We start from the raw sequence: 12,458 nt of genomic DNA on the forward strand, positions 1-12,458 counted from the left end.
ACGTAAAATTACTTTTATACTTCTGTTAATGTTTCATCTGTGCCTTTGGGTAATTTATTTTTTATTATTAATTTCTAATACCCCAAAGCTAGCTAACACCTGAAAGCTGCCTTTAGGTGAATATACTGTTTCCAAAAATGCATCAGTGACACTTTTCTATCCTCATACTTTCAATATTGTGTCTTCTCTGTTCTTTTTGGATGTAACTTCAATGATTGTGTTATTCATGAAGATTTTAAAATTTCAACACCTCCAACACTCCTTGACGTCTAACTTTATAGCTGTAGGTATTTTTGAATGCCAGTTGTCTGGCCTATTTGATGTAGATAAAATTTATTTATAAGACATTAAGGGTAAATAAATAACAGAACTTTAAAATTTAATCTATTTTTCTTTTAGTAGGATAATTTTACCCATTTACATTTATTGTCAGAATTGATTAATTTGACCTCTGGTCTTTACTTTTACGTTTTGAATTCTTTCTTATGCTTTCTTTTTTTCCTTTTGTTTTCTATTTTCTGCTATGTAGCTTAAAGTTTTATTACTTAGACCTTTAGTAGTGTTTGGAAAACAAATGATTCTAACTCTATTAGTACTTGTCTTTATTTCTTTGCATAATGAAAAAAGGTTTTTAAAATTTTGACTAGCCTACCTTTTTTTCCCTTCACTGTTCAATATTGGTTACTGAGCAACTAGTGTGTGTAAGACATGGAGTGCACAATGGTAAAAAAAAGAGACACTCTCTTCCCTCATAAAGCCTACAGGTTAGCAGAGAAGACAATGACAGAAAAAGAGTAAAATAGTGCAAGTATAGGTTTTTTTTGTTTGTTCGTTTTGTTTGTTTGTTTGTTTGTTTTGACGGAGTCTCGCTCTGTTGCCAGGCTGGAGTGCAGTGGTGCGATTTTGGCTCACTGCATCCTCCGACTCCCGGTTTCCAGTGATTCTCCTGCCTCAGCCTCCCGAGTAGCTGAGATTACAAGCCCGTGCCACCACACCTGGTTAATTTTTGTATTTTTAGTAGAGACAGGGTTTCACCGTGTTGGCCAGGATGGTCTCAATCACCAGACCTCATGATCTGCCCGCCTTGGCCTCCCAAAGTGCTGGGATTACAGGGGTGAGCCACCATGCCCAGCCGCAAATATAGGTTTTACACTCAGGTTATTTTTGTACACGTTTGGCATACTATCAATTTCTTTTTTTTTTTTTTCCCTGGAAATGGAGTCTCGCTCTATTCCCCAGGCTGGGGTGCAGTGGCACAATCTTGATCTTGGCTCTCTGCAACCTCCGCCTCCCAGATTCAAGAGATTCTCCTGCCTCAGCATCCCAAATAGCTGGGATTAAAGGCATGTGCCCCACGCCTGGCTAATTTTTGTATTTTTAGTAGAGACGGGGTTTCACCATGTGGCCAGGCTGGTCTCAACCTCCTGACCTCAGGTGATCCACCTGCCTCGGCCTCCCAAAGTGCTGGAATTACGCGCGTGAGCCACGGTGCCTGGCCCATACTATCAACTTCAAGGATAATCTTTGATTTTTGCAGTCACTTTAGAACTACATTTCCAGTTATTGTATATAATAAGTAAGTGAGTTTCAGTGCTGCCACAATGTTCCCATTCCTGAGTTCTTTCTCTAGCTCACCTAGGCTATTATACATCTTTCAGGGAGCTGGGTAAAGGGCTTTTCAAGAGCCAGATAGCAAGGCAGAACACCTCAGTACTATGCAAAACTGACACATTGATGATTCACCACCAACAGGAGAACATGACGCATGGAACAAGGCTGTGGTTTAAAAATATAAAACTTTTGCCAGGTTAGAGAGAGCACTGCTAGGTTTTAAAAGAGGCATGTTTCTAAGACTGATTAGAGGTGTTTTTTAATATAGCTCTGCAGAAAACTCTAGGGAAAATTATAGAGTGGCTGAATAAGGATGATTTCTGCATTCCCATATTCCTGGATATAAATATTACTATTACTGAGAGGTGTTATAAAAATTCCATCTTGATTTCTAATATCAACCAATTGGAAACTAGAAAAGACTTCACACCTCCCCCCACCAAGTTAAAATACTATTGCAAATTATTGATAAAATACAACTTATAAATATTAATGGAATACTGTTATTTAATAATGCTTTTATTACAAAACACAGAATAACAAAAATGTTTAACATTTAATGACAAGGATTTAGACAAAATTCATCCTAAAAAAACCAAGAAGATTAAAATGATACAGATGAAAGTGAAAGCTTACTAATTAGGAAACAAAAATGGATAGAACAGATCAATCAACTCAAGAGCTGTTTCTTTGGGCAAACAAAAACCAATTAAAGAGATAAATCTCTGGCAAACCTAATTATTAAATAAATAAAGCAACGGAAATAACTATATTTATCCTGAGTTTCAAAAGAACGTAATTACTGACATGAAGATTTAGAAAATGTTAACAAACACTATAAACTGCTTGATATGAAAATCTCTAATACACAGTTCTCCATTTCTACCAAGAGCTCTACTAACCCAATACACTTCAAAGCTTCACTCCTCACTGCAGCAGCCCTAAAGCAAAACAATTACCTTACAACAAGGCCATAGGTCAACTCTTCAGATGTGGCAGGGCTGTTTGACCCCTTTCTCTACCTAAAAATGCAAAAAGTTCAGGTTATACTGCAAACCTCATAACACATGCCCTTTCCTTTCAATTAATGTAAGCTTGTCTCTTTTCAAGCTAAACTGCAGTCCCATACTCAGTCCTGTAAGAAATCTAAGTGAAAAATAAGCTTAGAGAATGTGGAGACTAGAGGGCAGAGAACCCAGAGTTTGACCTCGTAAAATACCAAACTAAGGACTTTGTTATAAGAGAAAGCAAATGGGGGAGTGGGTTGGGTCAGGAGGGGATGACAAATACTTCATGTAAAAAGTTAAACAACTTTGTACCAGGTGAATCAGTTCAACTTCTGATCAAGTCCTGTCACATGGAAGTTTTGGTTGTACAACTTCTGATTTTATCTTTTCTGTAAATTGGAGATGATCACCACTTTTCTCAGATAAATGTTAGGAGGAAATAAGGTAACATATGTGGAAGTGTTTTGCAAAGAGCAAGACTTGATATGATGGTAGTGCAGAGAGAGAGGGGCTCACTGCTCATTCGGGGATGAAATAGGCCAACACCTGTCTCATATCTGTTCTAGAGCAGTCATGACATTCAGCGTCCCAATGCAACAGTCATCGCTTTTCTCTCCAGATAAACCTGGAGCTACCAGTGTATTATTTAGAAAATACAACTTATAAATACTAATGGAATACCATCATTTAATAATACTTTTATTACTAAACAAATGATAACAAAAATGATTAAAATTTAATGACAGGGATTTAAACAAAATTCACCCTAAAAAAATCAACAAGATCAGGCCAGATGCAGTGGCTCATGCCTGTAATTCCAGGCATATCAGGAGATCTTTGGGAGATCGAGGCAGGTGGACCACTTGAGGTCAGGAGTTTGAGACCAGGCCAGCATGGCAAAACTCTGTCTCTACTAAGAATACAAAAATTAGCTGGGTGCAGTGGCACACACCTGTAATCCCAGCTACTCAGGAGGCTGAGGCACAAGAATCACTCGAACTTGGGAGGCAGAGTTTGCAGTGAGTCGAGATCTTACCACTGCCCTCCAGCCTGGGAGATAGAGTGATACTCTGTCTCTAAAAATAATAATAATAAAAAATATCCCAAGAAGCTCAAAATAATAAAAATAAAAGTGAAAGCCACGGTGTGGCTGAAGTCCAGTTGTCCCAGCCAAGGTGGAAGCATATAATAACTCCAGAGCCCGGTAATCTCTCAAGGATGCAATAAAGACAACACAAGACACTGTCTCCTCAGACATCCAGATTTCTGGACAGCTGAGACATTTGGGCAAGCTGGTCTACAAAGCTTGAGTTGGGGTATAGATGGATAATTGACCTTTAACTATGAAACAAATATGTGAAAAACTCATCAGGACTTAGACTTATATAGGGAAGCATAGACCAAAAAAAAAGGCTTTATTGCTAAAAAATGATAACGACAATCTGACCCTCCAACAAGTCAGAATCTTTTTACTGGTGGAGTCTTGCCCCAGTGTTGATGGCTGCTGACTGATCAGGGTGGTAGTCGCTGAAGGTTGGGGTGCCTGTGTCAATTTCTTAAAATGAAACGATAATGAAGATTGCTGCATTGATTGACTCTTCTTTTGGCTAAAGATTTTTCTGTAGCATGCCATGCTGTCTGACAGCATTTTATCCATAGTAGAACTCCTTTGAAAATTGGAGTCAATCCTCTCAAACCCTGCCACTACTTTATCAACTAAGTTTATGGAATATTCTAAATCCTTTGTTGCTATGTCAACAATGTTTCTAGCATCTTCTTTAGGAGTAGATTTCATCTCAAGAAACCACTTTCTTTGCTCATCCATAAGAAGCAGCACCTCATCTGTTCAAGTTTTATCATGAGATTGCAGCAATTCAATCACATCTTCAGGCTCCACTTCTAGTTCTCTTGCTATTTCCACCACATCTGCAGTGACTTAAACCCCTCAAAGTCATTCACAAGGTTTGGAATCAACTTCTTTCAAACTCTTGTTAATGTTGATATTTTGACCTCCTCCCATAAACCACAGATGTTCTTCCTAAAAGCATCTAGAATATTGAATCCTTTCAATATTTTCAATATTGAGAGTTTCAATTTATTATACCTTACCCAGATCCATCAGAGAAATCACTGTCTGTCACAGATCTTGCCTTATGAAATGTATTTCTTAAATAAGACTAGAAAGTAGAAATGACAACTTGATCCACGGGCTGCAGAATAGATGTTGTGATAGCAGGCAAAAAAACAACCTTAATTTCCGTGTACATCTCCATTATAGCTCTTGGGTGACCAGGTGCATTGTCAATGAGTAGTAATATTTTGAAAGGAATCTTTTCTTCTGAGCAGTAGATCTCAACAGTGGGCTTAAAATATTCAGTAAACCATGCTATAAGTAGATGTGCTGTCATTCAGGCTTTGTTGTTCCATTTATAGAGCACAGGCAGAGTAGATTTAGTGTAATATTTTTTTTTTTTTTTGGACAGAGTCTCGCTCTGTTGCCAGGCTGGAGTGCAGTGGCGTGGTCTTGGGTCACTGCAACCTCCACCTCCTGGGTTCAAGCAGTTCTCCTGCCTCAGCCTCCCGAATAGCTGGGACTACAGGCACACACTGCCATGCCTGGCTAATTTTTTTGTATTTTAGTAGAGACGTGGTTTCACTGTGTTGCCCAGGCTGGTCTCGAACTCCTGAGCTCAGGCAATCACCCCACATTGCCCTCCCAAAGTGCTGGGATTGCAGGCATGAGATTTAATGTAATTCTTAAGGGCCCTAGGATTTTGGGAATGGTAAATGAGCATTGGCTTCAACTTAAAGTTACCAGCTGTGTTTGCCTCTAAAAAGACAGTCGACCTGTCCTTTGAAGCTTTGAAGGAAGACACTGACTTCTAACTATCAAAGTCCTAGATGGCATCTTCTTCTACTAGAAGGCTATTTCATTTACATTGGAAATCTGTTGTTTACTGTAGCCATCTTCATCAATCACCTTAACTAAATCCTCTGGATAACTTGTAGCTTCCACATCAGAACTTGCTACTTCATTGTGTACTTTTATGTTATAGAGATGGCTTCTTTCCTTAAACCTCGTGAACCAATCTTTCCTGGCTTCAAACTTTCCTTCTGCAGCTTCCTCACTTCTCTCTTCCTTCACAGAAGTGAAAAGAGTTAGGGCCTTGCTCTGGATTAAGCTTTGGCTTCAGAGAATGTTGTGGCTGTTTTGATCTTGTATCTAGACCACTAAAATTTTTCCATATCAGCAATAAGGCTGCTTTGCTTTCTGATCATTTGTATGTTCACTGGAGTAGCTCTCTTAATTTCTTTCAAGAACTCTTCCTTTGCATTCATGACTTGGCTGTTTGGCATGAGAAGCCTAGCTTTGAAAGCTTATCTTGGCTTTCATCTGGCTTCCTCACTAAGCTTAATCATTTCTAGTTTTTGAGTTAAAGTGAGAAACATGTGACTCTTCCTTTCACTTGAACACTTAGAGGCCATTGTAGGGTTATTCATTGACCTGATTTCAATATTACTGTGTCTCAGGGAATAGAGAGGCTCGAGGAGAGGAAGCCAGATAAGGAACAGCCAGCGAGTGAAGCAGTCAGAACGCACACAGCATTTATCAATTAAGTTTGTTGTCTTCGCGGGTGTGGGCGCTCATGCCTGTAATCCCAGCGTTTTGGGAGGCCGAGGCAGGTGGATCATTTGAGGTCAGAAGTTTGAGACCAGCCTGGCCAACACGGCGAAACCCCGTCTCTACTAAAAATACAGAAATTAGCCGTGTGTGGTGGCATGCACCTGTAGTCCCAGCTACTCGGAAGGCTGAGGCAGGAGGCAGGAAAATCACCTGAACCCGGGAAGCGAGATTACAGTGAGCCGATATTGTGCCACTGCACTCCAGCCTGGGTGACAGAGTGAAACCCTTCTCAAAAAAATAAAAAAATAAGTTTGCTGTCTTATATTGGCATGATCCATAGCACCCCAAAACATCAAAGATCACTGATCACAGATCACCATAATGATGGAAAAGTTTAAAATATTACATGAGTTATCAAAATGTGACACAGAGACACAAAGTGAGCACATACTGTTAAGAAAAAGGCACCAAGAGATTTGCTACATGCAGGGTTGCCACAAACCTCCAATTTGGAAAAAATGCAGTATCTGTGAAGTACAATAAAGTGAAGTGTAACAAAACAAGGTGTGCCTGTATGTAAGTGAATATTCATATAATATTGGCATGCGAAAAACCTTTAGAGGCTGGGCATGGTGGCTCATGCCTGTAATCCCAGCACTTTGGGAGCCCGAGGGGGGTGGATCACCTGAGGTCAGGAGTCCGAGACCAGCCTGGCCAACATGGTGAAACTCCGTCTCTACTTAAAATGGAAGAATCAGCCTGGCGTGGTGGCAGGTGCCTGTAATCTCAGCTACTCGGGCGGCTAAGGCAGGAAAATTGCTTGAACCTGGGAGGCGGAGGTTGCAGTGAGCCGAGATCCTGCCACCGCACTCCAGCCTGGGTGACAGGGCGAGACTCCCAACTCAAAAAAAATAAAAGAAAGAAAAGCCCTTAGAAGCATAGCATAAAAGTCAGAAACTACAAAGGAAAATATTAATAAGACTAAAGGTCACATAAAAGTAAATACTCCTGTAAAGCAGCAACAATAAAAACAATAACAAAGAATAAATAAAAGACAAACATAAAACTGGAAAAATAGTGACAGCACAAATATTTTTCAAATACCAAATATATTTTGAAAATATATATGTATTTTTATATTATAAATTAAAAATGAAAAAAATTCCAACAGAAAAGTGGACAAAGGACCAAAACAGATATTTTTAAAATAAATTTTTTTAATTTAAATTTTTATTTCAATCGTTTTTGGGGTACAGGTAGTTTTGGGTAACATGGATAAGTTCTTTAGTGGTGAGTTTTGAGATTGTAGCATACCCATCACCCAAGCATTGCACACGGTACCCAATATGTAGTCTTTTATCCTCCACTCCCCATTCAACCTTCACCCCCAGTCCCGAAAGTTCATTGTATCATTCTTATGAAAATATGGAACTCTTCACAAATTTGCATGTCATCTTATACAGGAGTCATGGTAATTTTCTCTGTATTATTCCAATTTTTGTATATGTGCCGCCAAAGCAAGCACCAAAACACACATTTTACTAATGAAATTATACAAATAGCCACGAATTTGGGTTGAAAAAAGATTCATTTCACAACGATCAAACAAATGCAAATTAAAACAAAGGGGTGTCATTTTGTTTACTAGATTGACAAAGATACAAAATAATTACAATTTCTAATGTTGTTGACCGTATAAGGAAATTACTGTCATTCTCCAAGAATGACAATGTAAATTGGCACACATTTTCTAAAATAATTTGGTTATACAAATTAAAAGTATTCCAAATTGCATTTACTTTGCCCAGCAATGTGACTTTCAGGAATTTTTCTATCCTAAAAAAGAAGTAGAAGTTTTTAATAATAGAGAAAGATATTAAACACCCTAAATGGCCAAAAATAAGAAGTAGGTTAAAGAAACGATAGTACATATATACATTATTATATTGTTAATAATAAATAATATTTATTGTCTTTGAAAAATGTTCATAGTTTCTTAAAAAATGGTTTATAGAGTATGGTCCTATTTTTATCACATGTTATATATTCGCACATATCCACAGATAGAGAAAATATGAAAGAATTTAAGAGTTAAACTTTTTGTTTGTAAGAAACCAAGGCTGATCTAGCCAACTTAAAGAAAAAAGAGGGAATGAATTTATTGCAAAAACGCTGGAATATCTCATGAAATTGCAGGAACTGTTATACTTTTTTTTTTTTTTTTGAGACAGAGTCTAGCTCTGTCGCCCAGGCTGGAGTGAAGTGGCACAATCTCGGCTCACTGCAACCTCTGCCTCTCAGGTTCACACGATTCTCCTGCCTCAGCCTCCTGAGTAGCTGGGATACAGGCACGTGCCACCATGTCTGGCTAATTTTTGTATTTTTAGTAGAGATAGGGGTTTCACCATGTTTGTCAGGCTGGTCTTGAGCTCCTGACCTTGTGATCTGCCTGCTTTGGCCTCCCAAAGTGATGGGATTACAGGCGTAAGCCACCGCACCTGGCCAGGAAGTGTTATACTTTTAAGATATGATCAAATAAGGAACAATAATGCCAGGATTCCTCTCAACAGATGGATTTGAGGAACTTCTCCCTCTACAACTCTGATGAACTGATTCCCATCTAGTCTCTGTGTCTTTATAGTCCAAAGGTAAAATTTTAGGAATTTTTCTGATAGTCCCAATATGGGCCAGAAGTGAATGTCTGGATTAATAAACTATGGCCAGATGAGTAGGAATAAGTGTATTCACATGGCACCTGGAGGTCACTCTCTGTGAATCGGGGCCATGATCAGGATGACGGACCCGGACAGGTGCTTTAAGCGATGCTACTGGGAGAATATACACCACGATGTGAAGATGGGTGATCTCTGAGGGTGGGATAGTGGGTGCCTGTTTGCTTTGTCCGTATCATTCAAGGATGATTTGGCTGCAAGTGACAGAAACACAACTTTAACCATTAGGCAGAAAGCGGAAATTATTAAAAGGTTAACAGAAACGCAGCAAGAGTAGGGTGCACTAGCCTGGGGACAGCTGGAAACAGCATCTAGAACACTGTTGCCAGGCTCCTCTCTGCATCTCTCACTTCCGACTTTCTCTAAATGTCAGGCTTACTTTCCTCTGAATTTCTCCACATGACAGGAAACACGACGGCAAGAGGCTCCCTGGTCTTGCATCTCCGTTTCACTACCAGAAGGAGACAGATATTTCCTCTATCTGATTCCAAATTGTACAACCCCGGCAGGGTGCAGCGGCTCTTTGCACTGTAATCCCAGCACTTTGGGAGGTCAAGGTGGGCAGATCACTTGAGGTCAGGAGTTCAAAACCAGCCTGGCCAACATGGTGAAACCCTGTCACTACTAAAAACACAAAAATTAGCCAGGCATGGTGGTGGGCTCCTGTAATCCCAGCTGCTTGGGAGGCTGAGGCAGGAGAATTGCTTGAACCCGAGAGCCAGAGGTTGCAGTGAGCTGAGATCACGCCACTGCACTCCAGCCTGGGCAACAGAGCGAGACTCCGTCTCAATAAATAAATACAAATTGTACAACCCCAGAGAAGACTCTCATTGCCTTAACCTGGGCAGGAATTTTTACTGTCTTATTTGCCATTGTACCCATACTACCTGGCACATGGCAGAGCCTCAACAAACACATTAAATGGATGTGAGAGGAATGAAGACTAGTCAAGATGACTCCTGAGTTTGGGGACCAGTGAGTGGTGACATCATTAACTCAACCAGTCTTCAGAGCAGTAACAGTAGGCTTGGAGGGCCCAGCAGCATTGCTTAGCCTTAGGAAGGTAACTACTAGAGTCAGACTGTTTGGATTTGAATTCCAGTTCCACCACTTACCAGCTGTGTAACTGAACAAGTTACCTCAACCCTCAAAGCTTCAGTTTCCCGATCCACAAAAATGGAGATAATAGTAATACCCAGTTTGTAGGGCTCATTGTGAAAATTAACTAAAATACGTTGTGCAAAGTGCTCAATAATCATTGACTGATATTATTATATTCCTCTTTCAACCATGCTGCACTATGCTTTTAAATTCATTTTCACGACCTTTGCAGTTAGGACTAATGTTTTTCGAATGGTAGTGTAAGTTTCATGTTTCAACATTTCATGCCAGTTGATCAGTCTGTTTCTCCAGTAAACAGAGCAAGGATATGTGCTCAGTTATACTTGCCTCACTGGGAAGAAATAACTTTGCAGTGCCTACCTTTGCTCTGGTCCATGTCATAGCAGAGCCTGTGCTATAAGAAGAGTTTGTAGATTGCACAAGATGTCACCAGGAATGCTCTTGGCAGGCTTTCAGAGGGCAGTAGCCGGAAGATAGGAACTGCCATGTTACCAAATATTCAGAGAGCACAGGTCCGGCCCAGCAGATGATGGGAGTGTATGGGAACAAGTATACAGTCATGCTCCCTCATTACTGCTACCCACCCGAAGATGGGATACCCAAAAAGGTTTGGCCTCTCTAAATCTTAAGATCGAAGCTAATTTTCCCCTTCTCTAAGTTTTTAAGTATCAGGTAAGGGATTGAAATACATTTTTTAATGTAGAGAGTATGTAAGTTTGAAAGCAGAAACTACTTCTATGGTCTTTTTAATTTCTCTGTATATAAGAACTATGGCTTTGGAGCCACCTGCTCGAGATAGGTGATACTTGGAAGGTGTAAGTGGAACCCAGATAAGAAGGAAATTTTGTGAGTAAATTTTACTTTCTTTTTATTGGTAGAACATATTTTAAAATCTTATATAAAGGTCCTAATTTTTGTAACATCTTCAAATATGTTGGAGCAAATTATATTTTCCAAAGATGGCCTCACTAATGTATAGCATGACTCACAAGCTCTGATTATAGGTATACGCAAATAACAATATGTTGATTATATCCCAGTAGCTATTGACCTTTGAGTTATGACCCAAAATTCAGACCCTAACACTTGACTGAAAGTCTTTTCCTATACTCTATTCTGCCCTAATGCAATGTTAAAAGCCTAGGAGGTAGAATTAAATACCCTGGGTTTGATTCTCGGTTTACCACTAACCAGTTGTATGACCTTGAATGAGTGATTTGACCTTTCAGTGCCTCTGTTTCTTTATTTGTAAGATAGAGAAATAATTGTCTCAAATTCATGGAGTTGTTGCTAATTGAGTTAATACAGTTAATACCCTAAATATCCTAGAACAGTTCTAAAAACACAGTGTATGTTTAATATATGCTAGCTGATATTCTTCTTTTTTTTTTTTTTTGAGACAATCTCACTCTGTTGCCCAGGCTGGAGTGCAGTGACGTGATCTCGGCTCATTGCAACCTCTGCCTCCCAGGTTCAAGCAATTCTCATACCTCAGCCTCCCCAGTAGCAGGGATTACAGGCATGCACCACCACACCCGGCTAATTTTTGTATTTATAGTAAAGATGAGGTTTTGCCATGTTGTCCAGGCCGGTCTTGATCTCCCAACCTCAGGTGATCCACCCACCTTTGCCTCCCAAAGTACTGGGATTACAGGCATGAGCCATTTCACTTGGCCTGATATTATTCTGGGTGGTATCATTCAGATGGCTGATACAGAAGGAAATATAGAAGGAAACTGAGAAATATTGTAATCCAAGTACCAAGCTGATTTCGTTATTCTGGTTAATAAGTGAAGCAAGGAATTATCTGTTGACTCACTCTACTGATACCCGCTCCACTGGTCATTTCTTGAGCAACTGAGAGCATGCTGTGGTGGGACTGAGGCTACCGCTGGAGGGAGCTGGCCTGATTCACACACTTTCTGGAAGCCGAGGGTTGGGAATGGGTGTGTGTGTGTGTGGAGGGGACTACGGAAAGGAGAGATCAGGGTACTTCGGGGGAAAGCTTACCCTAAGGAGAGAAAGGACTAAATTCAGTATATTAGTTGCACCAAGAGCAAACCACATATTTTATCATTTTTCCCAATTTTAGGCCCCACACACTTACAGCAAGCCATGCCAACCTTCAGCCTTGGTGCAGGAGAGGGAGCGAGGCCTATGAAGTAAGGGGCTGGGTTGAAGGTGCTGGGCCAGGAGTGAGCTCTGGAAGAGAGAAGAAGAAAGGCAGAGTCCTGAAAGCTTCCTGCTTCACTCAAGGAGGAAGAAGCACGGACCTGCCTCCCCCTATTTCCAGCTGAACCACACTTTTTTTTTGTTGATCCAGAGTCTCGCTCTGTCACGCAGGCCGGAGGGCAGTGGCAT

General features: G+C 40.2%; 1 non-coding gene across 1 annotated transcript; it reads right to left on the bottom strand.

Annotated features, from left to right (window-relative positions):
- Positions 1 to 7,662: 7,662 nt before the first annotated feature.
- Positions 7,663 to 7,768, bottom strand: LOC115836442. Its single transcript, XR_004031526.1, has one exon. It is a non-coding gene; the product is annotated as a U6 spliceosomal RNA (small nuclear RNA).
- Between the last annotated feature and the right edge of the window lie 4,690 nt (positions 7,769 to 12,458).

The sequence above is a fragment of the Nomascus leucogenys genome, chromosome 8 (assembly GCF_006542625.1).
Source record: "Nomascus leucogenys isolate Asia chromosome 8, Asia_NLE_v1, whole genome shotgun sequence".
Taxonomy (NCBI): Eukaryota; Metazoa; Chordata; class Mammalia; order Primates; family Hylobatidae; genus Nomascus; species Nomascus leucogenys.